The 22,125-nt window shown below is 40.5% G+C and overlaps 3 long non-coding RNA genes across 4 annotated transcripts in view; 1 reads left to right on the top strand and 2 right to left on the bottom strand.

The window, feature by feature from the left end:
- Positions 1-21,773, top strand: part of LOC309497747 — a 34,086-nt gene extending 12,313 nt beyond the window's left edge. The window contains exons 2-3 of one of the 2 annotated variants that reach the window (XR_014205693.1): positions 5,302-5,403; positions 21,268-21,773. This is a non-coding gene — a long non-coding RNA (uncharacterized lncRNA). The remainder of the gene's footprint in view (positions 1-5,301; positions 5,404-21,267) is intronic. The other variant, XR_014205694.1, reaches the window with a different exon arrangement.
- On the bottom strand, positions 1,947-3,258 carry LOC309493929. Its single transcript, XR_014204105.1, has 3 exons — positions 3,078-3,258; positions 2,589-2,720; positions 1,947-2,076 (listed from the first exon to the last, which is right to left on the bottom strand). It is a non-coding gene; the product is annotated as an uncharacterized lncRNA (long non-coding RNA).
- Positions 17,347-18,745, bottom strand: LOC309482125. Its single transcript, XR_014200203.1, has 3 exons — positions 18,479-18,745; positions 17,990-18,121; positions 17,347-17,476 (listed from the first exon to the last, which is right to left on the bottom strand). It is a non-coding gene; the product is annotated as an uncharacterized lncRNA (long non-coding RNA).
- Positions 21,774-22,125: the final 352 nt, after the last annotated feature.

Consider the following 22,125-nt stretch of genomic DNA (forward strand, 5'->3'; position numbering starts at 1 on the left):
GACAGCTTTTAGGTGCGTTATTGGCAGCGCACCCTTACATGTTGTTACATGAACGCGTCACCTGTGTGGTTTATCGCGGGCACGGGTCGGGTAACGGGCCAAATATTAACGGGTCTGGGCGGGTGCGGATTTAATTTTGATATTATCACGGGTGACGGGTCGGATCTGGCGCTGAACTTTGCGGGTACGGGCGGGGGCGGGTCTCCAAAAATGGACCCGTGCAGGACTCTGATTCAGACTGCTGCGAGTAACTTTAAAGATCCGGTGTTGGATGATGGACTTCTGAAAGTAGGTGGTCGCCTGAGTAGACTAGCGATGCCTGAAGAGGCCAAGCATCCAGTTATTCTCTCGAAAGACCTGCACATATCCACACTATTGCTACGACATATCCATGAACAACTTGGCCACGGAGGAAGAAATCATATGCTATCTCGACTCCGTAAAAAATACTGGATAATCAAAGCTAACTCGGCAGCAAGAAGGATCATAACAGACTGTGTTGTGTGCAAACGGCAGCGGGGACGAGTTGGAGAACAGAAAATGTCAGACTTACCCCTGGAAAGGATTGTACCAGACAAGCCTCCATTTACAAATGTTGGAGTAGACTACTTCGGTCCTATAGAGATCAAGAGAGGACGAAGTCTTGTTAAAAGATATGGCGTAATCTTCACCTGCATGGCAAGCAGGGCAGTACATCTTGAAGTTGCATATACTCTTGACACAGACTCCTGCATCCATGCATTACGAAGATTTATTTGTCGACGAGGTCAAGTATTGTCTTTAAGATCAGACAATGGCACAAATTTTATTGGAGCTGAAAGAGAACTGAGAGAAGCACTCAATGCCTTGAATCAGGACAAAATCCAGACTGCTATGCTTCAGAAGGGAATAGAATGGTACTTTAACCCCCCAACAGGATCGCATCACGGTGGTGTATGGGAGCGTTTGATCCGCATGGTTCGAAATGTGCTGCACCAATAACAAAGATATGTCTGATTAAAGAGACTGAGATTGAGAAGGACTGATGGTAAAGACCAGATCCCACCATGTGCCATGTTCTGGACACCTTTGGCCCAAACAAAAAAAAAAGGGTGTAATGTATATAGCTCCTTTCATTATTTATTTTAAAAAAATTTGGGTAATTGTTATGTTACATAAGACAATTAGGGGCCAGTGTGTAGGAACCATTTATGTTTGCATAATATTTTTTTGTTTGGATAGATTTATATTAGTATTTGGGACACTGGGTGACAGTGATTAGATGCACATGGTTGTATATAATGGGGCATAGGTGACAGGAAGTGATAGCCACAGGTAGGGGGAGCACACACAGTTCTCACCAGACCACAGATTACACGCAAACAACTGGAAACAAGATATGAAATCAACTGGCATGTTCATCTGTTTGCACAATTTATTACAATAAACCACAACTGCAATAATCTCTGTGTGTCTGCGTAAAAACTTCACCCCTACCTGTGCATGATGGCAAAGATATGGTTAAAAAAAAAAGATAAGGATTGCCAAAACACAGAGGATGAAACTTCTGTTGACACAGAGGATAACCACATGTATCCACAGAAATGGAGAAGTATTTTTGTTGTACCAAAAACTCCAATCAAGCAAAAACATTTCATTAAACAAGATTTATTTGGTGATAAACAGGGAACATTCAATACGAATAAAGCACTGAAATAATCTTCAAAAGAACTTGAGCATGAGTTCGGCAAAATCAATGTCACGATTCACATCGGCGACCGTGACCGCCGTGGCCGTTGTGGCGACCGTGGCCGCCGTCGTTGGCGCGACCGCCATGACCATCGTGGCGACCATGGCCGTATTGGCGATAGTGACCACCGTGGCGACCATGGCCATATTGGCGATAGTGACCATCGCGGCGACCATGGCCGTATTGGCGATCGTGACCGCCGTTGCTGCCGTGGCCGCTGTCGTGGTCGTCGTGGCCACCGCGGCGATCGTGACCGCCATGGCCAAGGTGTACAGCCCACTCTGGCCCACTTGGCGGTTCGGCCGCAGGCTTCACTACAGGCTTCGGCGGTTTGGCCACAGGCTTCACTGCAGGGATACAGATCATCTTTAGTCTTTAGTCCTTTCAGTGGCATTCAGCACAAAACTCAAATCATGAATAACAAGTGTTACAGAGTGAATTGCATTTTAAATAATCTTTATTCATTTTGTAAAGCTATTCAGTGAAACTGTGCTATATGTACTAAGTTTCAGGTACTTTTGTCATGGAGCAGGATATGACAACAGAATTATAAAAAATACACTGGGAAGGGGAGCACAATTTCCTCCTCCTGTTTTGGTGCTTGGACACTCTCCTGGCTTGTTATGTTTTCTGTCATGTGTCTTCATAACATCACTGAATGCTGAAGGTCTCATTTACTGTTTGAATATAAATAATTATATATAGTTCAGTCGTTCTACTTCAAAGTTTCATGTTTAGTTCAACGTGTTACTTGCAGTTTCTTTGCAATTATTTGTGAAGTTTACTAGCAACGTCTGAGTGAAAATTCTCAGCGTTTCTTTTGGGAGACCTCTAGCATCCATCATTAATTGAAACTCACTGAAAACAGGCGGCACACACGCGGGCCCACAGGGAAATTGACAGCATTTATGTCCTCCAGAGCAGTCTCTATCAGAAGTACATCCTCGTTTAGACGGCACGACCGTCAGCGTCACCGGACACTGACCGGACTCTACAGAAGAGGATTGTTAAAAGGGACCAGGGAGTGTTGTAACAGTTTCAGTGTTTAGAAGTCAGGGCTTTTGAAATATAGGTCTCAAAACTTGAAAATATGCATATTTATCTGCTTAAAGTCCAGAATAAATTCCATTCATCAATAAACTGTCAATCAGTTTTAAAGACAGAGTAGCGGGGTGTGTAATAAAGCCTAAGCACAATGCAGATAGACATAGACAGTTAATGTGTATTCCAATCGATTGACTATTGCAACTAAATGTACTGTAGCTACACGTTCAAAAGAAGTCATATTTTGTAAGGCACTTATTTATGCATTTCTTCAGACTGTAATGAAGCTAAAAGATCTTCTCACCTGCGACTCCAGCGAGTGTTGTGCACAACCATGCAGACAGGCACAATAAAACAACTCTCAACGAGCAGTACACTCGAGCTGTCATCCTCTCGACCTGTGATCTCACAACGAGCTCTGCTGCAAAACACGCTGAATTAGTCAGTCAGGAGGAACAGTAAGGCACACAGAACTACACTGGAAACATGTGTTGCTGAATCCTGCAATATAAATCGCTGTATAAAAGTTTCTGAAAACGCGTTTTTAAAGATCCAAGGAGGTCTGGGTAACTCCAACCCTGATCAAACACACCTGCCTGTAGCTTTCTAGTAGCCTCATCTTGAAGACCTTGATTAGCTTGTTCAGGTGTGTTTGATTAGGTTTGGAGGAACGGAGCGCTGCGTTCACGCCAGATGTCGTAATAATAACCGTAATTAGTATTATGACCAATGCCTTGTCCAAATACCCACACTTGCCAAATACCCACTTGTCTACTTGCATGACGTATTTCTTCTATTTGGCCCAAGTGTTCAAGTAGGCGTAAAGACTGCAAGTGTAGAACTTTTGATTACTCGATTGGACACACTTATAATCTTGCAAAAAATGCAAGTGTTTACAGAGCTTTTATTTCTTATTTTCAATGCTTTACATTTAAAAAAAAAAAATCTAAACCTAACCCTGTTCAGTAGTGGTGAGCAGATCGAGGCTTCGTGAAGCAATGAAACAGTTGAACCAAATGGGCCATATTGTTTCGAGGCTTCGAATCAATCCGACACCTGTCTCAACGGTGACACTTAGTGGTCACTTGCAGGTGTTGATCTGAAACAACCTTGACAAGCCATTAAAAAAAATATTTTTTATTTTTTATTATTGTATTTTTCTAATATGTGAAGCTTGTAACCTGTAGGCTCCTCACTGTGCATAATGTTATTTTGGTCCTGCAAAATGAATATTAATAAAAGAAATCAAGCCACAATGTCTCACTTTTTTTGAGATTTTTATAAAAAAATATGAATTTCTCTGCTGTGGAAGGACTTAGCCTACTTCTTTTTTTACAGATAATGTCTCCAGCCTTTGAAAAAATCCTCTCACAAGGGACACTTGTTGCTGGCATGCAAAGATATTTTTTAGCAAGGACATACAAATGAGGAAAGATTACAGCTCTCTCTTTCCAGTAAGTTAGTGGATCATGAGTTCTGGGCAAATACGCAAATTTCTAATTCTCCTCAAATGGTGCATCATGGATGATGTATTGTTGCAGTAGGCTAGCTGCCGTTCACAATACACACATCTCACTTTATTTGGGGTTTCTAAACGGAAATACTCCCACACCAATACTGTCATCACCATTGTTAACAATACTCTGTAAATTCAAATTTAAAGTATGTCTTTGGTGGTTATGTTTATTGTTGTTGTTTCTTTGTTGTTGTTTGATTGTTTTACTGTGACTGCTGGCTGCAATCTAAATTGCCCCTCGGGGATAATAAAGTTACCTTGAACACCACAGATGTACGGCATCTCTTCTGGGGAGCCTCCATTTTATCTATCTATCCAAATCTATCTATGTATCTATCTATATGAATCTATCTATGTATCTAGATATGTATCTATAATCTATGTATCTAGATATAATTTATCTATGTATCTATATATGTATCTATCTATAATCTATCTATGTATTTATACATGTATCTATAATCTATCTATATGTATCTATAATCTATCTATATGTATCTATCTATTAATCTAGCTGTCTATATATATTCGGCACTGGTGCCTTAACGACCGTTATTTACCGGACCGAATATCAATGCGGATTTCTGTGCTTCATTTCGGTGCTACTGTTATGCCTGTGCTTCTCTTGGATGCTCTGAAAACGGACGTTAGAAACGTGACGCTAGTCAGCAGTTAACTTTAGCATACTGTTAGCTAGTAGCTGAATTAAACACGGTTAAAATGCTGGCCAAACAGTGTAATGTGTGACTGTATTTCACTGTAGACTAGGGGTGGAACATGTATTCGTATTGAACCGAAACGGGGCGTCACGGTTCGGTGTATAAATTTACACGGAGAATACATGGTATAATAATAAATAAAACTTGCGTGCAAATTAATTCATGTAATGCGGAACTACTGTTAGATACGCGGGTTCTTTGGGGACACCTAATCTGTAGCCCCGCCTTAGCTCTGAAGCAGGCTGCGATGTTAAGATTGCAATGCTGGAATATGGTGTGTGTGTGTGGGAGAGGGAGACTCGGGAGAGGGAGAGGGGCGCGGGCGCGATCGAAAAGTCGCGTGTGTTTAAAGTCGCAAAGTGTTTACTTATATTTGTGTGTGTGTGTGTGTGTGTGTGAGTGTGTGTGTGTGAGGCGCGGATGCGATCGAACAGTGGAAACATAAAAACATACTCCGTCATTTTGTTTACAAGACATCATTCAAACTGCAAAGTGTTTAAGTTACTGTTAATTAAAATTTTAAGGAAAACAAATATATTAATCTGAAATGTAGCAAATTAATTTTCAATTCATTCAGGTACAATTACCAAACATATCTCAAGGTCGCAACAAGTGCAGATTGGTCAAGTGTTCAATAAATGTTTTTGTTGAGAAATCTTGTATTTTATTTGTGTTATATTTTATCTTTCAAATAGAGGTTAAAAACAAGCACATAATCGGCCAAAATAAATCGGCAGCATTAATCAAAAGATCGGCATCGGCCTGAAAAAACCCATATCGGTCGACCTCTACTTTGTATCTATTAATGTGTCACTATATGTATACTCTGTACTGTCTCTAGCCTATCAGTCAATGTGTTGTGTAAATTTAAATGTAAGCCTAAATAGCCTATAACTAATCAAATCGCACTATGTCACTATATCACCAAAAATCCGCTATCTCAAAATCAAACTCCTCTCACAAAAACCCACAAGGTCAATATGCGCTGATTTCACTTTTATACAGATGTGCGATTGTGTGGTCTGTTCCCGACTCTGTCAATCAAACGCTGATTCGGCGGACCACACCTGATGAAACACTTAGTGAAACACTTCGAGGCTTCGTTTGGCCATAGTCACGTGACATGGGTGTTTTGAATCACGCTTCGGATCAGTGTTTCGAAACATCTGCGCTTCGGGATCTCGCAAAGCTTCGGAACGACTGTTTCGCGTCAGCCATCCCTACTGTTCAGTAGTCACTATGTAACTAACCGAAAACACAAATTTAAAATTGTGATGCTTCTAATTAAAGGGTTAGTTCACCCAAAAATGAAAATGATGTCAGAAATTACTCACCCTCATGTTGTTCCAACCCCGTAAGACTTTCGTTCATCTTCGGAACACAAATTAAGATATTTTTGATGAAATCTGAGAGCTGTCTCACTCCTCCACAGGCTTATGGACACTATAACTTGCTGGCCCAGAAAATGTATTAAAGACATTGTTAATATAGTCCAAGTGATTGTGTTGCACGTCACCACGTAGGCTCACTATTGGGCGACGCTAGTCATGTGTGTGATACGTAGTGGCGTGCAACACAGACACGCTACGCTATTAAACTACGTGAAAAGACTCGAGGCCCAGAGAGAAGGAAATGAAAAGTGGAATAAAGTCGTTATTTTTGTTTGTTTTTGCGCACAAAAACTATTCTCGTCACTTTATAAACTTAAGATTGAGCCACTGGAATCACTTGGACTATATTAACAATGTCTTTAATACATTTTCTGGGCCAGCAAGTTATAGTGTCCATAAGCTTATGGAGCAGTGATCCAGCACTCAGATTTCATCAAAAATATCTTAATTTGTGTTCCGAAGATGAACGAAAGTCTTACAGGGTTGGAACAGGATTCTAACCGTAGAGACGGAGCGTACTATTTTCTTTAGCGGAAGCAATACAATCGGGTTTAAATCAATAAACTCCCTTTTAAATCAATATTTTGTGTCAAATTAATTATTTATTTGGTAGGTAGCCATGTAATAAGCGGGATAATGTATTGCGATTATCCCTTACACATTAGCTAGTCTAGTAGCTCATGAGGCATGCATGCTAGCAAAACACAGGTTAACTATATTTGTCTTTGGCTAATCAGCAGTAAATTCGAGCCTCGACCAGTGCCGAGAGAGAGAGAGAGAGAGAGAGAGAGAGAGAGAGAGAGAGCTTCAGAACTCCTGACATTTAGATATACTATTCTTCAATAAATATATTTGTTTGACAGGGAAGCTGTGCGCAAACAGGAATATATATTATTTTTCAACAAAAAAAAAAAAGCACCCCAGAAAAAAGAGCACTTTCTTTCCAGGAATAAAAAGGGCAGGTGCTCAAGCCCCCTTTGATGTCTATGTGTGCACGTGCCTGATCCTAGCTGTATATGACATTCTTCTTTCAGACAAATACAAAAATGTCCTGGCTCTTCCAAGCTTAATAATGAGAGTGAAGGGCTGTTTGACTTTTTTTAATATAACTCTGATTGTATTCGTCTGAACGAAGAATGTCATATAGACCTAGGATGGCTTGAGGGTGAGTAAATCATGGGCTAATTTTCATTTTTGGGTTAACTATCCCTTGAGGACTGACTTACACCCAGGTACAAAGCATTGCAGTAATCAAGAAGAAATAAAAGCATGGATTACTTTCTCCAGATCACTGAAAGACAAGACATTTAATTTTAGCAATATTTCGCATTTGAAAGAAACTATTCTATTATAGATAATATATATCTATAATAGATTCTATTCACTCCACCAATAAGGACCAATGGGGGTGCGGTTATGATTTCAGGGAAAAATCTTGCAATGATCAGAAAAATGGTTGGAGAGTATGACATCTGGTTCCGATTTTAGCCCCGATTCACCCCTTCCGACAATCTTAAGGATGCTCCGATTATCGTAAAATAAACTGATCAGATATTCCTGCCGTGTGTGGTGTGTTAAGACTGCTCTCGTCTGCTCGGAAGGACGTCGGGACCGCTCCGATCTCAAATCGGGGATATCCAACATGTTGGATTTTTTGGCCCGATTTCTCGTGTGTGGTGTCCCCCGGGGACAAACGAGCACGCAGCCTGTGGACTGTGGCGTGTAGCCAATCAGAATGATTGTTTACTCTGAAGTCACGTTTGATCTCGAGGGATTTTGCGAGATTTCCCGTCTGACCTGGGAATGCTCGGGAGTCAAATCGGTTCGTGTGTGATGTGTTGATTTTGCCGTGTGGCTGCGCACCACACACTGTACGACCAAAACTGTTAGACCCGTGATCTTTTAATCGTACAGTGTGGTCATACAGTGTGTGGTGGCGCAGCCACACGGCAAAATCAACACATCACACACAAACCGATTTGACTCCCGAGCATTCCCATAAATAGGTCTAAGGTGTTTTTGGGGTCCTTGAGATGTTCTGACATGCCCTTACATTTGAGCTTTTTTCAGTTACTTATAAACATATTAATGGCAAAGGTGTAATTACACTCTATTTAGCACAAACATGGCTGCCATAATATGTGAGCAACATGTATGTACATGTTTGTATTTTTGAGAGAATAATGTTTATGCATGGTTATTGAAAAAACTAAAAATTAAAGTTTCTGAAATAAGGCCACAAAACACAATATGTGTCCACAATACTTCTGAATAATGCATTTTGTCGCCTAGAGTTTTTTCTTCAAAATGATGTGAAAATCATCCTGCCTAATCATTCACATAAAACAATACATTGATTTAAATTTTGTAAGACACTTTTTGTTTGGAAAGGCAATATGCGGGTGGGCGTAAACGATTCAACACCATCATGAATATTGAGTGATTCACACCTGAGAAGTTCACACCCATAATTAGCCTTTCATTCAGGTGTGTCACTGAGCCACAAGAAATAATGCAAGGACAAAATAAATAAATAAATATATATATATAATTGGTTCACAGTTCACATATACATAATATATATATATATATATATATATATATATATATATATATATATATATATATATATATTTAACGTGAGCAGAAATTGGCAACATTATAAGCTTATTTGATGTGGCAGTATTTTACAGTAAAAACTTTATAATCTGAACAACTGACATCTCTCTCTTTTCATACATATTACATAAACTGAGAATATTTGTTTTTTTATAAAAATTACTTCATTTAAAAGAAGATAATTCAAGCTTCATGCCCGTGTGTCTGTATGCCTGTTTGACTGAGTATTCGCTGAGTTTCAGAATGGACTACACTGACAGAGAGAAAGCAGAACTCGCATCATGTTTATTTTTATTTATTTGGCAAAAAGCACAACACTTTGTTTTTATTGTGAGTATACACAAAAATAATACACACTTAACAGGATCGATTGATGTATGAAACTTTGTAAGATCAAAGTCAACAGAGTATTTTGAGTCTCTCTTGCACTGATAAGAAAAAAAGCGAGCCTATCGCGCCGGCGTGATAGCCGACCTCAGGGGGTTAATGGTTTAAGTTTAGCAGAAATCTGCATTATAGGAGGTCTATATACAAGGACACATAATACAGGACAATGGTCAATGTCCACGTGCACCTGTGCGGTGCTGATTGACGGAGATTGGAAACTCCGAACGACAACGCGCAGGCAGAGGGGTATGTTCAACATTAAGCTTTATTGGAAAATCCAGAAACAGTTACATTAATGGATTTCGTTGACAGAAGCATATACTATCACCACAATATCAGCTGTCTGAAACATTCTGTCATAGCCGTGTGGTTTACTGGATCACGCTAAAAGTTAAACAAATATGTCTATTGTCATGTCTGACGTTCGGTCACAAGATGGCGATGTTGCACTGGATTCTGAAAAAGAAAAAAGGGTTATTAAACACACTGCTAAAGGTTTGGAAATGTTCATTGAAAACTGTCAGAAAATAAGAAACTTGAAATGTAAACAAGCTAAAAAGTTAATGGAATTGCTGAAAGAGCTCATGAAATCAAAGGAGAATGCAAATGAAGTGCAATTTAACTTGGTTAAATTAATCAACATCTGTGATGAAGCCAAAATAAATCATGAGTCATTGGTGAAGTTACCACTACCTGAAAATGAACTTGAAAGGCAAAATCACTGGTTTCAACAAAAAATGGAAACTTTTGATGGTTTTATACAGGATGTAAATGTGTGGTTTTCAGAGGTTGGATGGCACAAAAAACACACCATTGCTGAAAGTGTAATCACAGATGACATTGGACCGGATGACAGTGTTTCTAATGTGTCAAAACATAAATCAAACCACAAATCAAGTTCTTCATCACGTGCATCTTCAACATCCTCTGCTCGCATTAAAGCTCAGGCAGAAAAGGCTGCTCTCATGGAACGGGTTGCCGCTCTGCAGAAAAGGCATGACCTTGAGGCACAGGAAGAACAACTGAAAAAGAAGAAAGAACAACTGGAATTAGAGACTGAACTGGCAGCAACCAATGCAAAAAATGAATGTACTTGAATCAATGGGATCAAGAAACAGCTCAAGAGTATCTGATGGGATGAACTCGTATTTGAGAAAAGGAACTGCTCAAAAGAAAACGTCAGTCAAATTAAATCCACATGCAAAGACCTATTTACCTGATCAAGTGCAACAAAGACAGAATGTGCGGATGGGAACTGAATCTTCTTCCCAGCAACAGGTTGTTCGACCAAAGGAAAGAGCTGATGAACCATCTCTGCTAGAGCTCAGGATATGACTCATCTAACACAACAACCTGTATTTAATGATGATAATCAAGGTGATGTCTATCACATAATTCAAAGGCAAAGTGACATCACAGCTCTTCTCACTCAACAAAATCTCTCTTCTACTTTACCACCAAGAGACATTCCTGTTTATGATGGTGATCCATTGCAATATGGAGTTTTCATCAGGGCATTTGAGAGAGGAGTGGAAAGAAAGACTGATGACTACAGTGACTGTCTGCATTTCCTAGAGCAATACACCAGAGGGCATCCAAAAGATTTAGTCCACAGCTGCCAACACTTGCCTTCAGCTGAGGGCTATAAAAGAGCAAAAGATCTGCTTAAAGAACATTTTGGTAATGAACATAAGATTGCCACAGCATACATGGACAAAGCATTTGCCTGGCCAGCGGTCAAGCCAGAGGATGTGAAAGCATTGCAAGCGTTTTCATAATTCCCGAGAGGTTGTTGAAATGCAATGCGACAGCTCACCTATATGGAGGAGTTGAATGTTGCTTCCAGTATGAAGACCATTCTTCTGAAACTGCCTTACAAGCTTAGAGACAAGTGGAGGAATAGGGCATGTCAGCTCCAAGAACAACATGTACGTCGAGCTAGTTTCTCTGACTTGGTAGACTTCATGGAGAGACAAGTGAAGATATTGTCAGATCCACTTTTTGGAAACATCCAGGATGCTAAGACAATTACATCCGTCAAAAGCTCCACCTTTGTCAAAGCAAGAGAAAAGCCGAGACCAAGAGGAAGCAGTTTTGCAACTACTGTAACACCTGTAGAAACAGAAAAACAAGAAAAATTACAACAAATGGAACGAAAAATGTATCTGCCACTAATTCTCAAAATTGCTGTTTGTTCTGTGATAGAGGTTGTCACACATTGGTGCGGTGTCCACAAATCAGGAAAAGGATGCACAGGGAAAAAATAGACTTCCTAAAGAAAAGGGGAGTCTGTTTTGGATGTTTGAAGGTAGGACACATGAGCAAAGACTGCAATAGTCGTTTGACTTGTGACGTGTGCAATAAAAATCATCCTGAAATACTTCACATTGAACAAAAGGACATGGGAAAGAATACAGAACTGAATGAGAAATCAATTGGGAGCAATGTCGTTCTCTCACCTCATACATGTGGGCATATTGGGGCCGGTGAAGAAGCCTGTCTCTTCTCTATTGTTCCAGTACAAGTAAAGGCCCCCAAGGGAGACACAGTGTTGCAAACTTATGCATTTTTGGATCATGGAAGCTTATCTACCTTCTGCACAGAAAGCTTGATGAGAAGACTGAATGTTACAGGACAAAAGGCTAGTATTCTTCTGCGTACAATGAACCAAGAGAAACCTGTGACCTGTCATCATATCTCAGGTTTAGAGATATCAAGTCTGGACAAAAATGATTTCATACAACTGTCCAATGTATTTACACATAAGACCATGCCTGTTTCCAAGCTCAACATTCCAAGAAAGGAAGACCTGACTCAATGGCCTTACTTGAAGGACGTCAAGATTCATGAAATAGACGCCGGTATTGACCTGCTCATCGGCACAAATGCTTCCAAGGTATTGGAACCTTGGGAGGTGGTCAATAGCCAAGGGAATGGACCACACGCTGTGAGGACCCTACTGGGGTGGGTCATCTATGGTCCCTTGAGAGGACACAACAACGTCAGGGATGAGAATGGCTGCCCTGTTGCTGCTGTCAATCGAATGTCTATTGTGAATCTAGAGGAGCTACTGGTTAAACAATACAATCATGATTTCAATGAAGTAACCAGTAAGGAAACAGAGGAAATGTCCAGAGAAGAGATAAAATTCTTGGATATTGTGAATCACTCAATAAAAAGTACAGAAGGTCACTACTGCCTAGACTTACCTTTCAAGCAAAAAAAAAAAATCACAGCTTGCCAAATAACCGTTGCAGAACAGAGCAGCGCATCCAAAGCCTGAAACGCAAGTTTGGTAAAAATGAGATGTTTCACAATGAATATACAACTTTTCTCAAAGAAATGATTGACAACGGCTATGCTGAAATGATACCAGTAGATCAACTGAATCGTAATGATGGGAAACTCTGGTATATCCCACATCACGGGGTGTATCACTCAAGAAAAGGAACCTTAAGAGTGGTCTTCGACTGCGGTGCTGGCTTTAAGGGAACATCGCTCAATGAACAATTGCTACAGGGTCCAGATCTTACCAACTCACTCATCGGAGTACTCATCAGATTCAGACAAGAGCCGGTTGCCCTGATGGCTGACATCAAAGCAATGTTTCACCAGGTCAAAGTGTCAGAAAAACATATTGACTATCTGCGATTCCTGTGGTGGCCTGATGGTGATGTGCAGCAGGATATTGTCGAGTACCGGATGAAAGTACACCTCTTTGGAGCAGTGACATCACCGAGTTGTGCAAACTTTGCACTAAGAAAGACCGCTGAAGATAACAAAGCTCACTTTCCAGCAGAAGTTACAGACACCGTAAAGAACAACTTTTACGTACATGATTGCTTGAAATCCATGTCCACAGAACAGGACGCTGTTCTTATGGTGAAAGACCTTACTGCTCTCTGCCAGAAGGGAGGTTTCGTACTGTCAAAGTGGATCAGCAACAGCCATAAAGTATTGGCATCCATTCCACAAGAAAACAGAACCAAAGAGACAAAAGAGTTGGACTTGGACAGGGACAACCTGCCGATTGAAAGAGCACTAGGATTGCACTGGTGCGTTGAAACAGATGTGTTCATGTTCAGAATTACTGCACAGCCACGAGCATACACCAGACGCGGCATCTTGTCCGTGGTTGGCTCTGTATACGACCCTTTAGGATTCCTAGCACCATTTATTCTGCCAGCCAAACTGATTATGCAGGAACTCTGTAAAAAAAAAACTCGGATGGGATGAAAACATACCCCAAACTGTTTCTCAGCAGTGGACAGGATGGTTGGCAGATCTGAACAAGATGACAGAGTTTAGAGTGGACCGTTGCATGAAGCCCACAAGCTTTGGTCAAATCAGAAATGCAGAGTTGCACCACTTTTCAGATGCAAGCGAGAGTGGATACGATACGGTTTCATATCTTAGACTGGAAAACAACGACAAGGAGGTACATGTTGCTTTCATGATAGGGAAAGCAAGAGTATCACCATTAAAGCAAGTAACGATTCCCAGATTGGAGCTCACAGCTGCAGTTCTAGCTGTCAAGGTTGACAGAATGCTTCGGAAGGAATTACATCTTCAGCTGAACAAATCCATCTTCTGCTGAACAAATCCATCTTCTGGACTGATAGCACAACAGTGCTGAAATATATCAACAACGAAACCAAACGTTTCCGAACATTTGTAGCAAACAGGATCTCCTTTGTAAGGGATACTACTGATGTGTCACAATGGAGATATGTTAGCACAAAGGAAAATCCGGCAGATGAAGCCTCTAGGGGGCTAACAGCAAATCGCTTCTTAAGCTGCAAAAGATGGATCAAGGGACCAGAGTTTCTCTGTCAACCAGACAGAGAATGGCAGAAACCTCATTTGGAAACTGCAATCTCTGCCAATGATCCGGAAGTCAAGCAAGACATCACAAGCAACCTCATTGTTAAAGGTCCATTGAACCCCACCAGCTCTCTGATAAGTTATTTATCTTCATGGAGAAGTCTGATGACAGCTGTAGCTTGGCTACTTAAAGTAAAAACAACTATCTTACTGCTGACTAGAAAAAGAAAGGAGATTCAGACCAGAGTCCTGCAACGGGTACCCGCATAAAAGTGGCTGAAACGGGTGGATTGTGACATTCCTAAAATTCACGGGCGGGGACGCGGGCGGATAATGAACTCCTTGCGGGCGGGTAGCGGATGAAAAATATGTGCAATATTTGTATGTCTAAATTACCAGCATTACACATACGCAAATATGTGTTTTAGTCAGGCCATCCTTAAAAATAATCTTGTTTGCCGTAACCCGACCGACCCTGTCAATTTAGGACCGACCCAATTACATTTTTTTCTCCCCTTTTAGTCCGACCAAGTTGCGACATTAAATTTCCTATGTGTTGTAGCCCAGTCATTAAAAAACGATTTAGTTTCATATTCATGTTTAAATAAAATAATATAATTTGTTTTATATATTTCATGTTGATTATATGAAAAGTGAAAAGCATGAATAAGATAAGATGATCCTGAATATCGTGAGACAAATGGAGTGGGCAGACATGATTTTGACCACTTCATTAAGTTTGTTCAGCCTTTCTTTAAAGTGAATTTCGTTTTGTATTAATTGTATCTTAATTTTAATCAATGTTTCATCTACCAAATTCCGGGATTTAATAAATAAGCAGTAAAAATAGCAGGCAGGCAATATAATCAGGACACGGCCGGAGGCGCCCGCGCGTGAACTGATCGTCTCTTAAATGAACCGAAACTCATCGTATAAGCTACTTGCCTCACAGACCTGAGAAATAGAAAGCATGAAATGTGTACTTTTAAACAAAACAATTCAAAACGAAAGAAAACAGACTGTTCTCTGCTTATAATCCGTATGAAATGTGCATTTCTCTCTGGCGCGTTCACTACTGCGAAGATCGCGAGTCAGCATCGTCATCTTTGACACAGAAAACACTTGCTTATTAATAAACAATTGAAATGTCTCATTGATATATTTGACATAGGCCTATTAATAATCATTACTTTTCCAAGTTCTTTGTGACAGCTTTTAGGTGCGTTATTGGCAGCGCACCCTTACATGTTGTTACATGAACGCGTCACCTGTGTGGTTTATCGCGGGCACGGGTCGGGTAACGGGCCAAATATTAACGGGTCTGGGCGGGTGCGGATTTAATTTTGATATTATCACGGGTGACGGGTCGGATCTGGCGCTGAACTTTGCGGGTACGGGCGGGGGCGGGTCTCCAAAAATGGACCCGTGCAGGACTCTGATTCAGACTGCTGCGAGTAACTTTAAAGATCCGGTGTTGGATGATGGACTTCTGAAAGTAGGTGGTCGCCTGAGTAGACTAGCGATGCCTGAAGAGGCCAAGCATCCAGTTATTCTCTCGAAAGACCTGCACATATCCACACTATTGCTACGACATATCCATGAACAACTTGGCCACGGAGGAAGAAATCATATGCTATCTCGACTCCGTAAAAAATACTGGATAATCAAAGCTAACTCGGCAGCAAGAAGGATCATAACAGACTGTGTTGTGTGCAAACGGCAGCGGGGACGAGTTGGAGAACAGAAAATGTCAGACTTACCCCTGGAAAGGATTGTACCAGACAAGCCTCCATTTACAAATGTTGGAGTAGACTACTTCGGTCCTATAGAGATCAAGAGAGGACGAAGTCTTGTTAAAAGATATGGCGTAATCTTCACCTGCATGGCAAGCAGGGCAGTACATCTTGAAGTTGCATATACTCTTGACACAGACTCCTGCATCCATGCATTACGAAGATTTATTTGTCGACGAGGTCAAGTATTGTCTTTAAGATCAGACAATGGCACAAATTTTATTGGAGCTGAAAGAGAACTGAGAGAAGCACTCAATGCCTTGAATCAGGACAAAATCCAGACTGCTATGCTTCAGAAGGGAATAGAATGGTACTTTAACCCCCCAACAGGATCGCATCACGGTGGTGTATGGGAGCGTTTGATCCGCATGGTTCGAAATGTGCTGCACCAATAACAAAGATATGTCTGATTAAAGAGACTGAGATTGAGAAGGACTGATGGTAAAGACCAGATCCCACCATGTGCCATGTTCTGGACACCTTTGGCCCAAACAAAAAAAAAAGGGTGTAATGTATATAGCTCCTTTCATTATTTATTTAAAAAAAATTTGGGTAATTGTTATGTTACATAAGACAATTAGGGGCCAGTGTGTAGGAACCATTTATGTTTGCATAATATTTTTTTGTTTGGATAGATTTATATTAGTATTTGGGACACTGGGTGACAGTGATTAGATGCACATGGTTGTATATAATGGGGCATAGGTGACAGGAAGTGATAGCCACAGGTAGGGGGAGCACACACAGTTCTCACCAGACCACAGATTACACGCAAACAACTGGAAACAAGATATGAAATCAACTGGCATGTTCATCTGTTTGCACAATTTATTACAATAAACCACAACTGCAATAATCTCTGTGTGTCTGCGTAAAAACTTCACCCCTACCTGTGCATGATGGCAAAGATATGGTTAAAAAAAAAAGATAAGGATTGCCAAAACACAGAGGATGAAACTTCTGTTGACACAGAGGATAACCACATGTATCCACAGAAATGGAGAAGTATTTTTGTTGTACCAAAAACTCCAATCAAGCAAAAACATTTCATTAAACAAGATTTATTTGGTGATAAACAGGGAACATTCAATACGAATAAAGCACTGAAATAATCTTCAAAAGAACTTGAGCATGAGTTCGGCAAAATCAATGTCACGATTCACATCGGCGACCGTGACCGCCGTGGCCGTTGTGGCGACCGTGGCCGCCGTCGTTGGCGCGACCGCCATGACCATCGTGGCGACCATGGCCGTATTGGCGATAGTGACCACCGTGGCGACCATGGCCATATTGGCGATAGTGACCGCCGTTGCTGCCGTGGCCGCTGTCGTGGTCGTCGTGGCCACCGCGGCGATCGTGACCGCCATGGCCAAGGTGTACAGCCCACTCTGGCCCACTTGGCGGTTCGGCCGCAGGCTTCACTACAGGCTTCGGCGGTTTGGCCACAGGCTTCACTGCAGGGATACAGATCATCTTTAGTCTTTAGTCCTTTCAGTGGCATTCAGCACAAAACTCAAATCATGAAGAACAAGTGTTACAGAGTGAATTGCATTTTAAATAATCTTTATTCATTTTGTAAAGCTATTCTGTGAAACTGTGCTATATGTACTAAATTTCAGGTACTTTTGTCATGGAGCAGGATATGACAACAGAATTATAAAAAAATACACTGGGAAGGGGAGCACAATTTCCTCCTCCTGTTTTGGTGCTTGGACACTCTCCTGGCTTGTTATGTTTTCTGTCATGTGTCTTCATAACATCACTGAATGCTGAAGGTCTCATTTACTGTTTGAATATAAATAATTATATATAGTTCAGTCGTTCTACTTCAAAGTTTCATGTTTAGTTCAACGTGTTACTTGCAGTTTCTTTGCAATTATTTGTGAAGTTTACTAGCAACGTCTGAGTGAAAATTCTCAGCGTTTCTTTTGGGAGACCTCTAGCATCCATCATTAATTGAAACTCACTGAAAACAGGCGGCACACACGCGGGCCCACAGGGAAATTGACAGCATTTATGTCCTCCAGAGCAGTCTCTATCAGAAGTACATCCTCGTTTAGACGGCACGACCGTCAGCGTCACCGGACACTGACCGGACTCTACAGAAGAGGATTGTTAAAAGGGACCAGGGAGTGTTGTAACAGTTTCAGTGTTTAGAAGTCAGGGCTTTTGAAATATAGGTCTCAAAACTTGAAAATATGCATATTTATCTGCTTAAAGTCCAGAATAAATTCCATTCATCAATAAACTGTCAATCAGTTTTAAAGACAGAGTAGCGGGGTGTGTAATAAAGCCTAAGCACAATGCAGATAGACATAGACAGTTAATGTGTATTCCAATCGATTGACTATTGCAACTAAATGTACTGTAGCTACACGTTCAAAAGAAGTCATATTTTGTAAGGCACTTATTTATGCATTTCTTCAGACTGTAATGAAGCTAAAAGATCTTCTCACCTGCGACTCCAGCGAGTGTTGTGCACAACCATGCAGACAGGCACAATAAAACAACTCTCAACGAGCAGTACACTCGAGCTGTCATCCTCTCGACCTGTGATCTCACAACGAGCTCTGCTGCAAAACACGCTGAATTAGTCAGTCAGGAGGAACAGTAAGGCACACAGAACTACACTGGAAACATGTGCTGCTGAATCCTGCAATATAAATCGCTGTATAAAAGTTTCTGAAAACGCGTTTTTAAAGATCCAAGGAGGTCTGGGTAACTCCAACCCTGATCAAACACACCTGCCTGTAGCTTTCTAGTAGCCTCATCTTGAAGACCTTGATTAGCTTGTTCAGGTGTGTTTGATTAGGTTTGGAGGAACGGAGCGCTGCGTTCACGCCAGATGTCGTAATAATAACCGTAATTAGTATTATGACCAATGCCTTGTCCAAATACCCACACTTGCCAAATACCCACTTGTCTACTTGCATGACGTATTTCTTCTATTTGGCCCAAGTGTTCAAGTAGGCGTAAAGACTGCAAGTGTAGAACTTTTGATTACTCGATTGGACACACTTATAATCTTGCAAAAAATGCAAGTGTTTACAGAGCTTTTATTTCTTATTTTCAATGCTTTACATTTAAAAAAAAAAAATCTAAACCTAACCCTGTTCAGTAGTGGTGAGCAGATCGAGGCTTCGTGAAGCAATGAAACAGTTGAACCAAATGGGCCATATTGTTTCGAGGCTTCGAATCAATCCGACACCTGTCTCAACGGTGACACCTAGTGGTCACTTGCAGGTGTTGATCTGAAACAACCTTGACAAGCCATTAAAAAAAATATTTTTTATTTTTTATTATTGTATTTTTCTAATATGTGAAGCTTGTAACCTGTAGGCTCCTCACTGTGCATAATGTTATTTTGGTCCTGCAAAATGAATATTAATAAAAGAAATCAAGCCACAATGTCTCACTTTTTTTGAGATTTTTATTAAAAAATATGAATTTCTCTGCTGTGGAAGGACTTAGCCTACTTCTTTTTTTACAGATAATGTCTCCAGCCTTTGAAAAAATCCTCTCACAAGGGACACTTGTTGCTGGCATGCAAAGATATTTTTTAGCAAGGACATACAAATGAGGAAAGATTACAGCTCTCTCTTTCCAGTAAGTTAGTGGATCATGAGTTCTGGGCAAATACGCAAATTTCTAATTCTCCTCAAATGGTGCATCATGGATGATGTATTGTTGCAGTAGGCTAGCTGCCGTTCACAATACACACATCTCACTTTATTTGGGGTTTCTAAACGGAAATACTCCCACACCAATACTGTCATCACCATTGTTAACAATACTCTGTAAATTCAAATTTAAAGTATGTCTTTGGTGGTTATGTTTATTGTTGTTGTTTCTTTGTTGTTGTTTGATTGTTTTACTGTGACTGCTGGCTGCAATCTAAATTGCCCCTCGGGGATAATAAAGTTACCTTGAACACCACAGATGTACGGCATCTCTTCTGGGGAGCCTCCATTTTATCTATCTATCCAAATCTATCTATGTATCTATCTATATGAATCTATCTATGTATCTAGATATGTATCTATAATCTATGTATCTAGATATAATTTATCTATGTATCTATATATGTATCTATCTATAATCTATCTATGTATTTATACATGTATCTATAATCTATCTATATGTATCTATAATCTATCTATATGTATCTATCTATTAATCTAGCTGTCTATATATATTTATATCTTTGTATTAGGGGTCGACCGATTAATCAGTCGGACGATTAATCGGACGATTTTTTGCATTTTTTAACATAATCGGCATCGGCCAATATCCAGTATATCAAGCCGATTATTAGGCGGGCGCATCTGTGGGCAGCCTAGTGTTGTTGTTGTTGTGGAACACGAGTTCGACGCACGCTGCGCCTAGAGTCATTCTCCAGCAGAGTGAGCAGACCTCATCCAGTGCCTAAGGAAGGAGCTAAGTTCCTTGCAGAAAACTCCTTTATATTTAATTAAAACCTTTTGATATGTTACTGCCAACTTCGAGAAAAAATATGAATAGGCGACATGACGTTCGGCGTAAGCAAGAATTTTAAGTAAGCAAGAATTTTGCAATTACAGACAGAGAATCTGATACTTTTATTTGTTCTGTTTTGTGTGTCTTATATTTGAGAGGGTTGTCACTCAATGCAGAGAAATAAGTAATAAAAAAAGTGGCCATAGGTTAGTGAAGAACTGGCTTTGCTTTGCTAGCGTCGTCGCTAGGGTTGGGTAGCTACAGACAGACCCGGTGCTAATACGGCACTGGTGCCTTAACGACCGTTATTTACCGGACCGAATATCAATGCGGATTTCTGTGCTTCATTTCGGTGCTACTGTTATGCCTGTGCTTCTCTTGGATGCTCTGAAAACGGACGTTAGAAACGTGACGCTAGTCAGCAGTTAACTTTAGCATACTGTTAGCTAGTAGCTGAATTAAACACGGTTAAAATGCTGGCCAAACAGTGTAATGTGTGACTGTATTTCACTGTAGACTAGGGGTGGAACATGTATTCGTATTGAACCGAAACGGGGCGTCACGGTTCGGTGTATAAATTTACACGGAGAATACATGGTATAATAATAAATAAAACTTGCGTGCAAATTAATTCATGTAATGCGGAACTACTGTTAGATACGCGGGTTCTTTGGGGACACCTAATCTGTAGCCCCGCCTTAGCTCTGAAGCAGGCTGCGATGTAAAGATTGCAATGCTGGAATATGGTGTGTGTGTGTGGGAGAGGGAGACTCGGGAGAGGGAGAGGGGCGCGGGCGCGATCGAAAAGTCGCGTGTGTTTAAAGTCGCAAAGTGTTTACTTATATTTGTGTGTGTGTGTGTGTGTGTGTGTGTGTGTGTGTGTGAGTGTGTGTGTGTGAGGCGCGGATGCGATCGAACAGTGGAAACATAAAAACATACTCCGTCATTTTGTTTACAAGACATCATTCAAACTGCAAAGTGTTTAAGTTACTGTTAATTAAAATTTTAAGGAAAACAAATATATTAATCTGAAATGTAGCAAATTAATTTTCAATTCATTCAGGTACAATTACCAAACATATCTCAAGGTCGCAACAAGTGCAGATTGGTCAAGTGTTCAATAAATGTTTTTGTTGAGAAATCTTGTATTTTATTTGTGTTATATTTTATCTTTCAAATAGAGGTTAAAAACAAGCACATAATCGGCCAAAATAAATCGGCAGCATTAATCAAAAGATCGGCATCGGCCTGAAAAAACCCATATCGGTCGACCTCTACTTTGTATCTATTAATGTGTCACTATATGTATACTCTGTACTGTCTCTAGCCTATCAGTCAATGTGTTGTGTAAATTTAAATGTAAGCCTAAATAGCCTATAACTAATCAAATCGCACTATGTCACTATATCACCAAAAATCCGCTATCTCAAAATCAAACTCCTCTCACAAAAACCCACAAGGTCAATATGCGCTGATTTCACTTTTATACAGATGTGCGATTGTGTGGTCTGTTCCCGACCCTGTCAATCAAACGCTGATTCGGCGGACCACACCTGATGAAACACTTAGTGAAACACTTCGAGGCTTCGTTTGGCCATAGTCACGTGACATGGGTGTTTTGAATCAC

The sequence above is a fragment of the Leuciscus leuciscus genome (genome assembly GCF_965113295.1).
Source record: "Leuciscus leuciscus genome assembly, chromosome: 1".
NCBI lineage: Eukaryota > Metazoa > Chordata > Actinopteri > Cypriniformes > Leuciscidae > Leuciscus > Leuciscus leuciscus.